The sequence below is a fragment of the Anabrus simplex genome, chromosome 6 (genome assembly GCF_040414725.1).
Source record: "Anabrus simplex isolate iqAnaSimp1 chromosome 6, ASM4041472v1, whole genome shotgun sequence".
NCBI lineage: Eukaryota > Metazoa > Arthropoda > Insecta > Orthoptera > Tettigoniidae > Anabrus > Anabrus simplex.
In genome coordinates, this window is record NC_090270.1 from 30313583 (window position 1) to 30330769 (window position 17187).

At 36.5% G+C, this 17187-nt stretch overlaps 1 protein-coding gene across 1 annotated transcript in view; it reads left to right on the forward strand.

The window, feature by feature from the left end:
- LOC136875434 (KH domain-containing, RNA-binding, signal transduction-associated protein 1) overlaps nucleotides 1-6618 on the forward strand; it is a 1072163-nt gene extending 1065545 nt beyond the window's left edge. Inside the window, exon 11 of the mRNA XM_067148988.2 lies at nucleotides 6485-6618. The gene's annotated coding sequence lies outside the window, so the exon portion shown is untranslated. The remainder of the gene's footprint in view (nucleotides 1-6484) is intronic.
- The last annotated feature ends 10569 nt before the right edge of the window (nucleotides 6619-17187 follow it).

Sequence of the window (17187 nt, forward strand, 5' to 3'; positions counted from 1 at the left end):
TCACCGCCACAAATCTCCCGGCCTCAGAGACGGCGACACCTTCTAAGAGGCCCGCCTCCCCCTTCAGGGGAGGAATGAAACATCTTTAGTAGTAGTAGTAGTAGTAGTAGTAGTAAGAAGCTGCAGAATGGTGGCTTTGCAGCCACGATCTTGAATGTTTATGAGGCTTAAATCGGTCAACTGCTGAGGCATTTGAATGTATGAACATAAGGTTGGAGGCTAAGCAACGAACTGTGATGGACTTAAATAAGTGGTGGCTGATAATATTATTCATCAAGCAGAGTCTTATTAGGAACGTATCTGGAGTATTAAGACTCACTGACTGAATGGTGAAATAAAAAAGGAAAGAAACCGAAGTAGAAGGTATACGCTAGAAATCAGAAGGTAGACTGTATGAATGGAGTTATACAGACAACACACGGCGTATACCCGCGTGTATCCTCGACTACAACCCTGCCCTGGTCCCGTTTCTTACGGGGTTGGGTATGAAATAAGATGAATCTTCGTAGCAAGTTTTTACAACCGGTTGCCCTTTACTGGCGTTAGCCTTGTCAGAGGAACTAGTGAAATGAAAAGAAGTGGTTGGAAGGACGCGTTGGCCGATCGTACTGTGGTAATTCAACATTTCCTCTCCAGATGGCGTCTCAGTAACACTCCTGCATCAAAGAGATGAATTTGATTTCTTTGTGTTTTAATTGTCCTTGTGAAACCGGCTAACAGCGAGAGTATTCAGGTTCAAGATCCAAGGTAGATAACTTTTTCATATATGTACTGTATCACAAAAACGCACTGTATTAAGACGAAATAATGACCTACTGTAGAAGTTCAAAATATTTAGAGAGGTCTTACCAAAAATATGAGTCAAAATATTTTGAATTCTCATGTCACAGGGAGCGTTAGACGTATTGCTCTCTTTCCTGAATCGGACCGAGTGGCTTAGACGGTTAAGGCACTATCCTTCTGACCACAACTTGGCAAGTTCGATCCTGGCTCAGTGCGGTGGTATATGAAGGTACTCAAATACGTCAGCCTCGTGTCGGTAGGTTTACTGGCAGTAAAACAATTCTTGCGGGACAAAATTTCTGCACTTCGGCGTCTCTTGAAACCGTCAAAAGTAGTTAGTGAAACGTAAAAAATATTATTTTCTCCCCCTTATATCTTCTTTCATGGGCATGTCTTCGCTAGAGGAGTGTCCTATTATACCATTTTATATTCTGTATCTCAGAATGGTTCGTGATTATTTTACTTTCAACGTCGGGATACTTGTATCCACTTTCAGCGATGGGCTATTAAATGCGTCGTCCTCGTAACCTGTGAAAAGTGAACGTTGTAAATGCCTCTGTCAGCGTGAGCTGGTGATAGATCACACCAGCATAACGCGGACACTTGACAAAGTGAGTGATCATAATCATCACAGTTTGACATTTTGATGATAACAGGTAACATGGATTTGCATAAAAGGATGTTGCTTATGGAACTAAGTGTATACATTTGTATTTGAGTGGCAAACGTTTTGAGTCTACTCAAATTGATTGCGATTTATTAAACAGGATATTCCACAAGTTAGGAGAAGTATAATTTTTTATTAAGAAAGATGAGAAGTATTCAAACTCTTTGGGATTTTGCAATAATCAAATTATCATCGATTCGCCACAGTGGGCACTGGACTCGTCAGTTGAAGTACCACACCTCCCTAAGACGCAAGCGGTTGGTGTGCTGTTGGGACACCACTGTAAGATTTCTTTCTAACACATGGTAGTGACAGTGGCCTAGGGTAGAAGTGTGCATTCAATTTCTATAAATGCCTGCAGTCAGCTTTCAGAATAAAACCATTTTTATCATGGTAGTGGACTCACACTGGGGCGAAATGCTGGGAATTTCACGATTGAAAAATCCCATAGAGCTTGAATATTTCAAAGTTTGCTGATGTGACATTGTCAGTCAATTCCCTGCTAGGTATATTTTATGTTATTTTAAATATAATTTTTGGCCTCGTTGAATTTAATTTCTTTTATGGTTAAAAAATGTCAAGTGTTTAGTGGAAAATTGCTCGCCAACATTTTTTTGCATGTATATGATATTTGATTCCAATCTCTTAATTTTATATATTTATAATGTTTTGGATTTAAAACCTTTGAAATGAGACTAAATATCTGAAAATCATTATGTTCTACAAATCTTTCCTTCGCTTCCTCAGTAGATTCGGACTGCCCTAGAAACGCAGAAGAATATATTTTTGTTTGTGTCTGCTGGCTTTCCCTGCAGGTGAAGAGGTTCGAAAATAATTGTAGTCAAGATGGAAATTTTCATCTGAAAATTCATATGATATCTGGAAGATCATCTGGCATTCAAAACTTAAAGCCCAAAATGCTCTTCCTGACGTCATTTAATTCCTTCAAGTAAAACTCTGTGTGCTAATTTGCAGCTAAATTTGATTTGTAACTTGAATTTACGTGATTATTTTACTGAAATAATTTAATGATTTACTTCAACGAAATATTTATTTAGGAAACATTTCCTTTTCTAATAGTTTCGTATTAATTATTCTAATATTTAGTGGTTAACTAACTTGCGTCAAAGAAATGAGTCTAGTGAATGTTGCTCATAGAAAATAAATACACTACTAAGAAAAATGTACAAAAAAGTATCTTCAATAATTTTTGAATTATGGTGAAATATCTGTGTAAAAATAAAAGATTTTTAAAATGATATTTGTTCGTGGCGTCGACCTCTGTAGATCTTTTGCCACTAAACATAAACATCCGACAGAGTAGAACGTTGCAAGTCCTATTTTTAGAAGAAGAGGAGATAATCAAATTGTTTCACCAAATTAAGAATGAAAGTGTAAATAACAAATGAATTTAAAAATCAAATTTTGACCACACGTAGAAACGTTTCTTCCCTCTTATATTGAATCGTCTCTCAAGTAATTAGGCACAAATTTGTTACGTACAAAATTTATTTGGTTATATTTTATACAACTCGAACCACTCCATCTAAAAGGATGCCTGATATTTTAGTGTCTCCTATCTGGTGAATATTCCTTTACTCATATCCCATAGTTATTTGTAACTGAGGTATAAACATCATATTTTAGTGCCTATGTAAACTAATATTTCCTAAAATTGAAGTCTCTTCTATGTAGGATAGTGGTAATAAGAAAAAAACGGAAAATCAACTTGCCCTTCGCTATGGAGGGGGATACTGAAATATATATATGTTAATACATGTTATTATAGAAGTTGTTATTACCTCTTATTTTAACTCTGTATGCACCAAATGTAGGGTTAACTGAGGACCAATCGCATGAAGTTATATGCCAAATAAAATGAGAGACATAACTGTGAAGAATTTGTAAATAGCAAGTGTTTAGCTTATGAGTTGGGTCTTTTAAATTTCTTGAGGAATGATGATGATGATGATGATGATGATGATGATATAACTCATTAAAGATGTAAATGAAATTTTGCTGTCATTTTCTGAGGAATACTTGCCGTAACTGCTGAGGCAAGTGAATACAAGGCAAATTTATTTATTACATTAAAATAATCAATCCAGCTAGTTACTGACTACTGAGAATATATGGACCATAAAATTTAATATATATAAATTAAATATTTACATCAGTACGAGTAGGTACTTATATATTCAAGCAAGGACAAACTAGTCGCAATTTATATAATCTTTTCCTCTAACAAAAAATACCACCAAGAACATTTCAGAGGAAGGATACAAAATATTCCAAAGTAGACTGTAATATTTTGGTCATTATTCCATGAGCAATTAACCTTTATTTATTTAATTAATTAATTTAATTATGTCTTAATCCGTTTACCCTCCAGGGTTAGATTTTCCCTCGAACTCAACGAGGGATCCCACGTCTACCGCTTCAACGGCAGTGTCCTGGAGCGTGAGATTTTGGGTCGGGGATACAGCTGGGGAGGAGGACAAGTATCTCGCTCAGGTGGCCTCACCTGCTATGCTGAACAGGGGCCTTGTGGGGGGGGGGGTATGAGAAGATGAGAAGAAAGCAGAGTAATTCCATTCTGAGACACTGAATAATGTAAACTTCAAAATATTGAGCTCACTGGCTTGGAACTACACAATTAGTAAAATATTCACTAGGGATACCACTAATACTTGCAGATGCATGGAATATTGAATTAGAGTTCTGTTTATTTAAACCTGGATTGTTTGTTACTGTCCTTGTTGAACGCCCTAAGTATATTTGTTACTTTTTTCATAGACAGCTGATTCAATTACGAAAAACCATAATTTTAGTTGATAAAATCTTTTATACATCCCCTGTACATAAACATATTGTGATTATACAAACGTTTTAATTAAATGTATTGTCCGACTCGCTGGCCGAATGGTCAGCGTCCTGGCCTTCGGTTAAGAGGGTCTCGGGTTCGATTCCCGGCCGGGTCGGGGATTTTAACCTTAATTGGTTAATTCCAGTGGCTCCGGGGCTGGGTGTTTGTGCTGTCCCCAACATCCCTCCAACTCACACACCAGACACAACACTATCCTCCACAACACTAACACGCAGTTACCTACACATGGCAGATGCCGCCCACCCTCATCGGTGGGTCTGCATTACAAGGGCTAGAAATAGTCACACGAAATTATTATATTAAATGTATTTTTTAAATAATAGTGGCTCCTTTCGAATGTAGATAGATGCCGACAGGTCATAGTTCAATACATTTCCAGCTATTAGGTCAAACATGTAATATTGGTAATAGGAAGGATTTAACACGTACAATATTACTACATTAGTTACTGTCAAAATAACAAACAGACAATAGCTATAATATCCCTAGATAACCCACACTCACCCGAGAAATTCCTCTGTCATTTGGTGAAGCACACATTGGAACACTTATCCTTAATATTTTCTCAGTCCTGACAAAAATTCCATATGGGGGACAACAACTGTGAGAAAGATTTGGAAAATACTGTACTGCTTCACTTTCGTGAAAACCTGCATTGTTTATGCACAATGAGTTGGAGTCTGCGCATGTACAAGGACTAAGGACAATTTGGAAGACAACGACTAAGACCATTCTGGGAAACTTTCAGATTTTGACATTTATGTACAATGTGGCAAAGGATTTGTCTACTACAGAGTTTAGTATATTACAGTAAACATTGCTTTGTTTTAGAGCATACACTTAAAGACAGGTATCATGATTGTGAAAAAGAAGGTTATGGTTTGATAACATCTACTGACTTTCCATACTGTTCCTATACAGTTACAGCGCCATTCTTGAAGAACTTTTCTAATGCAGATCCGTTAAACTAGAGCAATGCTTTGCCTCTCTTCGATTCGTTTCCAGTATGAAAATGAAAATTCACCCAAATATTTGGATCCAAAGTAAAAATGCTTCTTCTTCTGATTCCTGGTCCTTTAGGAACTCATCTCACAAGAATTATCTCATTCTCGAGAGATGTATTACCCCTCGAGACAATACTTATTTTCAACTAATGCTTTTTAACCTAACTATTGAGTAGAACGTCCAAGTGGTATTTACTGTGGAGAGTGTTGAAGTGCCGTTCTAAATTTCCATTTTTAGGTTTTCATTTTTGAGCAGTTACACCATTTGCCTTTAATCCTGTTCCCACTACTCATGAAAATGAAGTCTTACTCTTTTCAGAAAAAGTAATTTGTGGCATCACTAAATACAAAAATCACTGTCATTAACATCACAAGTTATAATGCGAGGAAAATACTGAAAATAATTCGATATTCCGTAATACCAATATTTCGCGCTCACAAAATATACAGAGAGTAGCCGTGATTGTTACAAACTTTCAGGGAGGACGGAGGACAGCAAATGGATCAATTGGAGGTAAGGAGCCGTAGTCTGGAAACGTTAGAGCCAAAAATTATTAATAATCCAAGTTGTTTAAAGTTCATCCGTTCTTAACAGACGCCGGGATGTCGGAAATTCATCCTGCAGTAGTTCTTTAACGTGTCGGAATCCAACGACATGGGGTTGTCACCTTAAAAGCCACCGACCTCAGCCGGGTTTCAACCCATTAAATTCGGATTAGTAGACCAACACTGTATCCACCGGGACCATTCGAACAGAACTTTATGCGATGATGTTATTCCTGCAGAGGGACGCCATTTCGTACATTTGTTTTAAATGGAGCAGTTTATGAAACTTGTGCAAGTAAACTGACTTAAATCAGTAGAATTTCGCTAAACTTTTTAGTCGGTCGTTTCCGGAATATGATTCCTTATCTCAAATTGATCCATTTGCCGTTTCTCCATCATCCCTGAACGTTTGTAACATCATGACGGATACACCCTGTATAAGTAATCACCCAAACCTAAGTCCTGTTCTAATGATAAGTTTGATTATAGTTTATTTTGCAAAATATGATATAAATTTCTCTGCAAATTTGGCTGTCCATTTCGGAATAAACTGCCTTAAATTACCTATAACTTATACTGATTATTTTTCCTTGTCAGTTATATTTCAGGTATATGATGATCCATTAGCGACGAGGAGTGCAAATGACCATCCGAGGAACCAAAGAGACGTGGAAGGCAGCCTACAGGGAGTTAGAAACCTCATGGCTCTGAATACATCGAGTCATTCTCCGATAGTTGATGCTGTTAGCGGGCTTCCAGTTCAAGTTCGAAATCTGGGGTGAAGTACCAAGAAAACTGAAACAAATATTGCAAATTTTTTCAGTTCGAAGATTGACAATTTTCGAATTATATTCCTCTGCAATTCTTGTATAGTTTTCCTCGTTTCACGTGAAATGAGAACTGAAAATTTGGGTACGGGTGAACTTAAATTCAATGTGACACTCGTAGTGGGCATTGTACTGTACGTTTTAACGAGAAGCACGTGTTACAAAAGGCATCGTAACGTTTCGTAAGATGTTGCGTATTTTTTTATTCTTCTTTTGTGATAAAATGGAAACATCTTCAGTGATGTATGAAAGACAGGCGATATTTGAAACATAACAAATAATTATGTTCAGATATTTCCATCTTACATTCTGATATGGGCTGCTGTAAAATATATATAATTCAGGTCCTAGGAAGACTTCCTATCCCCTTCTCGAAAAAACGAGAATCTTGCTACATTTTATCATACCAATTATACATGACACCATATTTTGAAAATATGTCTTAAAAGTGTTTGTACTATAGAAACCGAATATTCTTTGAAATAATATATTCCTGTAAATGACAATGTATTTTTAGCTGGGTGTTTTTCCTATAATATAATTGTGAAATCACTTGTCTAGGATGAAGAACTAAGTTTTTATATATACTGTACTACTATCGCGTTGATGTGTCTCTAAGTTGCTTTTTTAAATATTTACGACAATGTTATATTCCTATTTCTACTGTGGTTATTATGCATATTTCTCAGAAAAGATGTGTTTGTTACTGTTAAATACTGAAATCTGTAAAAAACAAGTGTGGACAAATGCTGCTTGGCCAAACGCGTTTACCTAATTAGAAGTACTTGTTACATATGCTCATATGTAGAACTAGTTTTTATGGGAAGCATTCAATCATTTTCAGTTATAACTTGTATTATCTAATATTAAAGTAGTTTTAAGTTTTATTATTGTATATTTTACCCTGCAACTACATTTTTATATGATCTGTGGGATTTTGGATAGCCATAGGTTTCACTCTAATGTTAGTATAGGATTTAGTGAAACTGTCATTTTTTTCTCTTCATTAATTTAAACATATTACATTGAACATTTCTTAAAGAGTGGAAAACTGTAATTATGATATGTTGAGGTAATATTTTATCGTAGATAAGGATTAGTAGGCTATATGAATACTTACTAATCCTTAGTATATGATTAGTATGCGAATACTTAGTAATACTTCTTTACAATATACTCTTATCTCAAAATATCAGAATTATAATTTTCCGCTCTGTAAAGAAATTCACAATGTAATGTGTTCAAATAAATTAAGGGAATATCCCTAGACCCTATATTAAAAGAGTGAGACATACCGCTACCCAGAGTCCTAATTGCAGTTTTAGCTGGTAATAGAAAATAATATATGTTCAAAGAACCAGCACTTGAATACATGTGAGTTTCCCTCAGTTAAAAACCAGTTTTAACTAAACATTTTGGAATATTTACCATAAAAGCTACCTTTACCTAAGAGCACATGTCACAACTTCTGTACAGGAGTTCTAAGTAGGTAAATGTGATTTAAACTAGCAGCGTTTGTTTATACTAGTTAAAAGTGGTTTTGACCGATTTCGGGGTTTAACGGTAATGTGTATTACATGACTACTTGTAAATATGTAGTAAGCAGTGGGATTCTTAATTACGTGGTTTATTAAAAGGTATCCCATTTATTTCACGATAGAATGTAGCACACAAAACTGCTGACTAACGAGGAAAGAGTATTCACAAATATTAAGCTGATAATTTTATTTATAGCCTTCAGCGAACAACTGATTTTCATATAAATGCAGCCGTAGCGTTTACATTCCTTCTCAGTGTCATAGTTGGCAATATTATGACAATTAAATGTATTTTGATTTCGTTTACATTGTATTATGTATGTTAGGAGTAGATTGTTGGCAGTGATGATAGATCTAGAATTTAGCATAAGTTGTTGCAAAAGTTGTGAGTGCTTTATTTGTTAAACATGCGTTATTTGACTATCAAGACATTAATCATAAACAATCACTATAATGAGCATGATCGAACAATTTTAATACAGACGAAATGGACATTATTTATCGAACGTTATTTACTAAGTGTAACTGTAAGAAAAATAGTTGTCAGTGTACAGTTTATCTTGATTCAGTATTATGGTATGTTAATTTTTATTATGTTTTTGAAATAAATAACGGTGGGATTATGACCCATCTCGTTGATAAATACAATTTTGTACTTGTAAACAGTAGTAGATAATGTATGCACATATTTTTGTAGTAGCCACCGTATACACTATTCTTGAATATAAAATCTCTCACTGTTTTACTGGTTACATTACTTTCAAACATTGTAATAAAACTGTGTGTTTTCTTATACTATCAAATAATGCTTCATTTAAAGACTAACTTATGACTAAAACAATAAATTCATGTTCTGCTTAATTTTGTTGTCAAATATCCTTCCATTAAATAATTTAATTAATTAAAAATATCACAAATCTGAATGTTAAAACTTTAGAATTAATGAATATTTTATAATCACTAATTGCTAACTGCTTACTTTGGTTTTGGGAGAAGTTACTAATTAAAAACATTTTTGTGTAGAGTAAAATGTGAAATATATTAATCAATAATTTTAATATGAATAATTTGGAAACCTTACTTACACTATAGGGATATTCAAATAGTTGAATATTATTAGTCCTATAGCTACATCTGCCTCACGTAGTGTAGAATTACAGCTTAGTATGAAATAAAATTATTATAATGATAGATATAAAAATACGTTATTTTTGAATTATTCATCTTTGACCCAAAATGTTACGCAGTATTTTTCACTAAAGCCTGTTCGTAATAGACAGTAAATATTTTATATTTTTGTTTAAGAATTCCGGGGACTTTCATTAGATATTTCGATATCACGATGCCACATGATGCTTAAATACAATCATTCGATACCACAATGTATTTCTGGAATCTTCCTGATATTAGGAGGTTGTATAATGTTTCATTCATAGGCTTCCCTAGCCAGTGTAATCACTACGTACATTATTGTATCATAATGGATTACACTAGAAGTTCTCTTATTGTACTGCAGTGTATTCAAGAACTGCTTTCTAAGCGTAGGTTGACTCCTTTCTTCAATAACATTAGTCGTAAAATATGCTATACATCCATAAATATTAAAATGAGCGAAGGTTTATTTATTTCCGATACATGGAATATTTTACATCTTTGCACAAAATCTTACATATGCGTCGAGATTCTTATTTTACTATGTGAGCTAAAGTTATTTTAAAGAAAAGTGAATAATTTTATTCAATAAAAACTCCTCAGATGTTCGATAATTTCTTAGTTCATTCTGTCATCGTATGTCGAGCACATTACAAATTATTTGAATTATCGCACTGATCATAATTGAAAAGTATTTGTCTAAAATGGTTCACCTCCTTGTTCCCGCTAATAGAAAATGTGGAAGACAAATTTTGGACCAAATAGTTAGATAATTTGAGCTTCCCATCAGCATACAGTCATACTCGTTGGATGAATGGTCAGCGTACTGGCCTTCGGTTCAATTCCCGACCGGGTCGGGGATTTTAACCTTCATTGGCTAATTCCGGTGGTTCGGGGGCTGGGTGTTTGTGCTGTCCCCAACATCCCTGCAGCTCACACAGCACGCATAACACTATCCTACACCACAATAACTCGCAGTTACCTACACATGGCAGATGCCGCCCACCCTGATCGGAGGGTCTGCCCTACAAGGGCTGCACTCGGCTAGAAATAGCCGCACAAAATTAAATTACCTGCACACAATACAGCTTCATTTTATGTCCACCTATCCTTAATGTATTTGCCTTGATTTTGTTACTCCGGTCGTCAAGTCATTGCTTAGCTCAATGTTTATATATTCTATCACCCAGGCAGGAATATTTGGGCTCGTTTTTAGAAGCTTTTGTCTCTGTATGATTTTACACGTGAAAATAAAAATTTATCTGACATCCAATACCATGACTTGATATCATTTTATATCAATAAAACTTGATTGTTCTCTGATAATATCTCCGTTTTTAATTGCAATTGAATCACCTTCATAATTATTAATTCGCTAAACTGCAAGGTTCATTTGTAGCCAGGAATTGTCCACGACTGATTATATCCTATATTTAGTTTCCTGCGACTGATGATTTGTAAGTCGTATTGCTCACTGTTTACAAACCTGTATTTTAATTAGTAATCCACCTGAATATACGGGACATCACGTTGCTACCAAATCGGGTATATTTTATATTTCAGTACCATTTCAGTCATCCCTTTCGGAAACTGCTTGAGAAGACCATTCTTATTGAATATATCTTTCATTTCCTCAATAAATCAAAGTGGTTATTAAAGAAATACCTTGGCTTTGTAAAATACTGCATGTGTCTTGTGTAATTCAGCCTAATGTAATTGCACGCTGATATAGAATGTAGGGCACAAAAAATATAAAGAATAAACGTCAGAGCAAACTTAAAACATATTAGGCATATGTATTAAGTAATAATATTGTAGAATATAATATTATAAAGTTATACTATTAGTTAAAACTCACAAGTTTGTATGAAATATTCATCTGTAATGAAGCACTAATTAACAAATGTATTATAAATAGAAACATAATAAAACGTAAAAGAATTATATATTTTGTTCTAATTTGATATCAACAGCATTCTCTGCAACGAGAAGTAAGGATTTGTCCCGTTAGATCCCAAGAAATCTGAGGTATAATATCTTTTACAATAATGTAAATTGCTTGTCAAACTAACAATTAAAACCTTAAAAACGATCATACAGTTGTTCCTTTTTAACTAAACGATAAACCAGTATTTGGATATCTAAATGAATTACTTTAACCGAACTTTCTCGCTTACTGTCTAACATATAACACCATAAAATATATCACTTCTAAATGTTACCTGCTGTCTGATTCCTTCTGGTCAATGTTTCTTCTGAATAATCAAGAGGAAATAAGGAAGAATGGGGTTGTCAGGAAGATAAACAAGGTAAGTAATGAAAGTCAAGTAGGAGATAGAATGTTCAACAGAATTCAAGATCTCACATAAACTGCTGCAGGAAGGAGGTCTGTAAGTCATCCAACAAACGAAGGATAAGAATAATGTCAACGTTATATTTTGAGGCTTATATACACAAATAATATGCCAATTGAAGACTGGTTTATTTTATTCAGTTACCTATTATTTGCTTTTTAAATATTTCATGAAATCCTTCTTTGACATCGAACTTCGAAATTATATCAGGCGGCTCGCGAGCAGCGTACTTCCTACTTAAAAATATCCCGCATGCACAGATGTTGAATGGGATGTCTATCAAATGATTTTCACAGGAGCACTACTGCCAGCAGGCAGGTTACGTAATAATATGAAGAGATAAAAACCGGATGGTCGCTTGCAGCATGTTCCTCAGCGCTGCCCGTCTAATGCAACCCCTTGGATTACTAAACCTCGTTTACAACTGCATAGTACGGTGCTAGGCTGTGGTATGTACTAGTGTACAGCCGCACTATATTTGCTGTCTGCATGTCGGCAATGGCTAGTGTGTTCAGCAACGATGAATACACAGACATCATTTTAATCTGTGGAGAATCTGGTCGGAATGAAACCGAAGCTCCAAACAGACGCCTGCATTCTACACACCTATTTCGCCGAACAGTTTTAGTTTTTGTTTCACACAAACAACTTTTCTATAGAGTGGAATGTCTACACGTGTATAAAAAATAAGTTATTAAATTTTATTTTCTGCACCTTTCGTCTGTTTACAAATGCACCCTGTTATGGAACGTGTGCAGTAAAATGACTGCTATTTGTTTCACAGCAACCACACGTTGTAGCACTCCTTCGAAAACAAGTGATTAGGCATACCATGCATCACCAGTGCATGCGGGACATTTGTAAGTAGAAAGTACGGCGCTCGCGGGCCGCCTGTTATTTTACTACATGATGTACCAGTGCTTCGTACGGAATTCTAATCGAACATTGTATGTCTCTCATGTCTCACCCACTGGAGTGAAGCAAGCCTTCTTGTCCGTCAGGTCGCATGCTACTGGCTCTGATGGTATTAGTTTTAAAATGTTGAACAATATACTCCCTATCTCGCATAATAAATACATCCTTTATGACTGGAATTTTTCCTTTTAGTGGAAGCAAGATATTATTCGCCCGATCCAAAAACAAAAACAAACAATAATCCTACTTTACCTGAATAATTACGACCTATAAGTATATTTCATTTCCTGTCAAGAATTCTTAACAAAACACTTCATAATCAGATTATGACGTACGTACATGATAACAATTTACTCAATAAATATCAGCCGGGATATTTCCCTAACCGCAGTACTACAACACGCTGGTGAAAGTAATTAATGGTACCGAATGTGATATCGATAATGGTCAGATATCAGTTTTAATACTATTATATCTGACTAAAGCCCTCGGCTGCATGGATAAAGTTCTATTCGTTTAAAATCAGAACCGTTGAACTTTTTATCTAATGTACCCTAATAACGTGGATAAAATATTTTCTGTCATATTATATTTAGTGCGTATACATCGCAGAAAGAGCATCATCATGGATTTCTGGTTGAGATGGGGATGCCTCAGGGTTGTTATCATTTCTTCTCTTCTCTTTTACCTTTATATTAACGATAATTCATCAGATATTGAAACCTGTAAATATCATATATACAAAGATTATTTTCAGGCCTATAATCACGCAAAAGTAACCGGTATTCACGAAGCTACATATAAAATTAATGAAGACCTTGCTTGTGTCGAAACAAGGACTAGACTAAACGGACTCAGAATGAACTTAAAAACGTGGATATCCCCCAATAACGTTAAATTGAGTCATTTTCCCTTTTGAAAACAAAGATTTAGGATTAAAACCGAATAAAACCACTGACTGGACAGAACACGTAACTGCCATATATCAATACATATTTTTCTCCCTTCACTCACTTAAAAGAACGAAAGGTTTACTTCCTTTCAAGGTCAGAAAGCTGTTGATTGTTAAGCTACTAATTCCTCTGTTTAACTACTGTGACTTCGTGTAGTGCAGACTAAGTGGCGCCCTCTCTAATGCACTTCAGAGGGCTTAGAATGCTTTCGTCTGCTTTATAATGTACATTCCAAAATTTCATCATATAAATACTGAATTCCACGAGCTAAAATGGCTTGAACTAAATCAGCGTCGTATCTACTATTCGTTGCTTCCACTCCTGAAAATAATACAAAACCAGACACCCTCTTATCTAACAGATTCCTTCTAGTTGCTCTCAAACATTCGTAACATCCCTACCAGAGCTGCAGCTAACGTAACCCTCAAAATACCAATCACACATCCACCGTCTACAATAATTATTTTGTTGTCAGTATAATTCGAACATGGAATTCGTTGCCCAGTGACACCCTATCTGAACCAGTATTTAAAAAGAAATGTTAGCAGGGGTACTTGGACGGATCAAGTTGAGTGTAAATACATTAATTTCTGTTTTCTTGTTTTGTTATTTCATTCCTTGTGTCATTAGGTTTCACTGAATTTGTTTCTATTGGTACATTAGGACAATTTTCTTTATTCTGTGTTATTTTATATATGTTTTATTTCTTCTTTAATGACCTTTTATAACAATGCGTGCAGTTTGGTATTGTAGAGAGAGAGAGAGTGTGTGTGTTTGTGTGCGTGCGCGTGTTTGTTAAACTAGGGCTTAACATAAAGTCGTTGCAATATTGACAGAACGCAACATTTAATGAACTAACAAGTACAACTGCTACATTCATTCAGTGTAGTTGCCCGCAAAGTCTATTACCTTTTTCCAAATCTCGGGAAGCTGTTGAAGATCGTTGGCCATCCGTTCTCGGTTGATGACGGCGCGGAGTGCCCTAGAACGTGGAGTACAGATACTTCTATGGATAATTCCCGGCCAGTCCATCGATGGTCTATGGCAGGGCCTCTCAGGGTGCATGCGCGTGGTGCATGCACTGTGCACGGTGCAAGAGACGACTTGGCTTGGTTGACCAGAGTGCAGACCCCCCACTCCTCGATTTGGAGCAATAGCGCTTACTCTCTCTTTCCTCACGCCTGTCTCGCTCGCTCCGCCTGTCTCCCTCTGCCCCACTTGCGCCGTAGCGCTTCAAATCCGGGCTGACTTGAGCCGAGTATAGGCGAGTTGAGCCGAGCTTAGCCGAGTAGCCCAGAGACGAAGCGTTGATCCGAGCCATGCCGAGCGGCAGCGATGCACAGTGCACGCAGCTCTTGCGCCTCGCTCTGCACGCGTGAGATTTTGGGCGTTTGAGAGGCCCTGGTCTATGGAAACGAGACCATTCACGATATCAATCTGATCTTGAGGAATGTCATGCAAATCCGCAGTCTCATTCCGAAGGGCACGAAACGCCTTGAACTATCGTGGATCCTGGCTCAGTGCGGTGGTATTTGAAGGTGCTCAAACACGTCAGTCTCGTGTCGGTAGATGTAATGGCACGTAAAAGAAGTCCTGCACAACTAAATTCCGGTACCTCAGCGTCTCCGAAAACCGTAAAAGTAGTTAGTGCGACGTAAAGCCAATCGGGAAGCCCGTCTTCGCTGGTACGGCCACGTCATGAGAAAACAGGACGACTCAGTTGCCAAAACAGCGCTCCACATCAATCCAGAGGGAACAAGACCACGAGGAAGACCGGAAGAGAGATGGACTGACAACATCAGGGCAGACATGCACAGTGTTGGCTTAACACCAGAAGATGCCAACGACAGACTGAAATGGAGGAGATGTAGCAAAGCAGCAGACCCTGCAAGTCGGGATTAATGCTAAGAAAGAGAGAGAGATTGGGAAGAACCGCTTTATATTCTCCCAGTTAGTATGTCGCATCATAGCACAATACTTCAATATTCGAATTACGAGATCAACGGTGCACGTGGACAGTGGTAAGTGAGCCGACTGATTTAACAGCTTAAATAAAAAGATGTTTCATCAGAAAACCAGTGGGTTACTGTACCTCGGGTATCCTGTACAAAATATGAGGATTTAAAAATCATCTGCTGATAGAAAAAGACATTCTGAAGAACGACGGAGCTAGTTGGCCGTGCGTTTAGGGTCGCGTAGATATGAGCTTGCAATCGGGGTATGGTGGATTCGAATCCTACCGTCGTCAGCTGTTAAGATGGCTTTCCGTGGTTTCCCATTTTCACACCAGGCAAATGCTGGTGCTTACCTTAATTAAGGCCACAGCGAATTCCTTTCCACTTATATCCCTTTCCTACCTCATCGTCGCCATAATACCTATCTGTGTCGGTGTGACGTAAAGCAACTTGTTCGATTAATATTTATTATGTAGCCTACTTATTGTGGACACAGGCATTTTCACATCTAATTCTGTATATATAATAGAGTTTTGATTTTCTAGAACTGTGGAAAACCGTAAGTTATATAAATTATTTTTCTTATTATTATTAACTACGTAAGTTTTGTGCTGTTATAAGCGTGTATATTATTGCACAAATACATACTTTTCCTGCTTTTCAATTTCTAACTTATTTATTTTGTATTATGTACTTACCGAGAATGTAATGAAAATTGCAAGTTTTTGAAATCATTTAAGAAAATACTAGGCAAACAATTGATAGGGAATCTCCCAAATGGGCGACAGCTCTAAATGCAAACCATTGATGATTGTGTGTACAAATATTTTATACTTAATATATTATATACTTATTTAATGGAGTTGTCACCGTCAGGGGAAGGCTTTGTAACGACAAAACTTGATGTGAGAAGTGGCTGCAGGAGAAACGTGAATCTGAAAGCTAGATGACGCATCGGAAAGCAGTTCGTAGAATGAATACCAGATTGCAGCAGCAAGCATTGAATGTTGTTGCTGGTGACTTATCAGTACTCACTACACAGATGCAGTAGGATCGATGAGTGTAACGAGCCGTGAATTATCTCACTGTATTGACTCAATAACGTGAACGGAATCAAATGAATCGATTCAGTAAAATGAATCGAATATTCCATCACTACACTACACATCGACAGCAGCGCCACCTGATCGCTCGCATGTCCTATTTGCGCATGCGAGTGTCCGGGGCTACGTTGCCACTACTTCATGTACAGCTCTCGTACGTGTAATACACAAAATACAGAAACAAACATAAAAAAATTATCAGGTCTGAAAAAACTGAAATACGAACACTACAGATTGGCAGAAATTGAATAAGATTTTACAAAAAACAATACACGAAACTTCTACAAAACTTTTAGAGAAGAATTATCAAGTTATCAGGCACATGGTCTTTGCTTCAAACGCCCAGATGGGGCATTGGAAACGAATAATCAAGAGAACTGCAATCTTCTAGCAGTTTATTTCCAGGATCTTTTAAACTGTGAATCCCCTAAAGAACAACTCGCCTTTGAAAAACCCTTATCTAATCAAGATTCAGAACCCCAAACACTGGAAGAAGTCAAAGA